The sequence below is a fragment of the Medicago sativa genome, chromosome 6, assembly GCF_051527215.1.
Source record: "Medicago sativa cultivar Bolivia chromosome 6, Bolivia_mono, whole genome shotgun sequence".
Lineage (NCBI taxonomy): Eukaryota > Viridiplantae > Streptophyta > Magnoliopsida > Fabales > Fabaceae > Medicago > Medicago sativa.
Window position 1 is genome coordinate 75375031 of NC_140754.1, and position 1650 is coordinate 75376680.

Consider the following 1650-nt stretch of genomic DNA (forward strand, 5'->3'; position numbering starts at 1 on the left):
TATTATTATTAATTTTGTTTTTCTTCCTAGCACTTATATTGTTTTTGGAGTTCGAAAATACAAAATGACCACTGAATAGTTACCGGTTGAATAACGACCGCTACATTACTCAAAGTTGTGCAAGGAACATTATCAACCACAACACTTCCAAGATAAAACAACTCAGTTTACAATTGCGTTGCAGAAATAGAAAACCATTGAAGAATTACACCCTCAAGTCGAGGGTAGAAGAGAAGAAAAAGTATAGATCAATCAGATTTTTATTTTTTGTTGTATCGAATGAACTGGGGAATCTCTATTTATAGATAGATTTTGCAACTAATTTGTGAGAAACTTGAGGAACACAAACTTGTGGAGCCAGTAGAATGTGCGTGGATATGATCACAAGGAAATGGAAAATTAGCTGAAAAAGTTGGAGCAGATAAACACGGGAAAAAAAATGCGTGCATTAAGAAACACGTTTTCACATAATGTTAAAATGAATTATTCAATTTAACATTTTGGGTATTAAATATATTTTCTCCATAACAAACTACAAACAAAAGTGACCAATTTTTGAATCAAATACATCAATTTTGTTTGACCTACTTTTGCTTATATTTTGACAAAGAGGAACTAGCATAGGTAACTTGGAGAAAGTGAGTGACATAGAAGAGCCTTTGTATCCGGGATGCACAAACTTCTCACGGTTGGCTGTGGTGTTGAGATCCTTCAACTTGAAGGCAAGAGGTATTCGAATTTATGTATTTTTATATTGTAAAAGCATATTATTGTTGATCTTGTCCCTATCGTTGGATTTCATTTGAAGTTTGAGCCTAATATGCAATACCATCTATATCTTAAAATATGTTTTGTTGATTCCTTATTTTCATGTTAGATTGCTTTCTCTTCATAACAATGAACATGCTCATTTTTTTTTTTTGGTAGATTACGTGCTCATTTATTTAATCTAGATCATATGAAAGGGGTGATGTTAAATGCCAACATGTTTAATAGTCATGCCCCATTCTTTCATATAATGCTAAATTTATAAAATGAAAATATAAGTAGAGTCTAAAACATGTTTTCTTAATTGTACAGGTTCAAGTAATGATTACTGCAATTGATTCAGTTGATGCTTTGGGCCATAGTGAGGTTATTGGCAAGGAGGAAAAATAGAAGGCCGGTGATAAGACTTTGCAAACTCTAGGTTCTAAAGCTAGTGAATTGATTTCTTCTAGTAAGCTTGTCCATGTCATGTTAATAGCTTATTTTGTTAGATGAACAATATTTCTCTTATTTTTTATGTTTACATAACGAGACATTGTGGTCCAGAATTATTTTGTAATTTGACATGTACTAGTAAGCACACATTAAGTTTTAGTAAATTAATATTATTGTTTTATACCTTCATTGATCATATGATATTTCATATTATATCCAGTACCATAACCGTGTATAAAAAAAATTAAAATATAGAGAGAATTTAAATGGGGTGAACCGATTTAAATTCAAAGATTTTTGACTCTTGTTAGCCTTTTTTAAATGGTATCAACCGATTTAAATTAAAAGATTTTAGATGGGTTCAACCGATTTAAATTAAACGATTTTAAATCGGGTAAAGGGGGCAGACTTAAAATCAAATACACTTTTTAAATCGGCCACCTATAA

At 31.0% G+C, this 1650-nt stretch overlaps 1 long non-coding RNA gene across 1 annotated transcript; it reads left to right on the forward strand.

The window, feature by feature from the left end:
• Positions 1-594: 594 nt before the first annotated feature.
• On the forward strand, positions 595-1399 carry LOC146916834 (uncharacterized). Its single transcript, XR_015014062.1, has 2 exons — positions 595-729; positions 1081-1399. It is a non-coding gene; the product is annotated as an uncharacterized LOC146916834 (long non-coding RNA).
• The last annotated feature ends 251 nt before the right edge of the window (positions 1400-1650 follow it).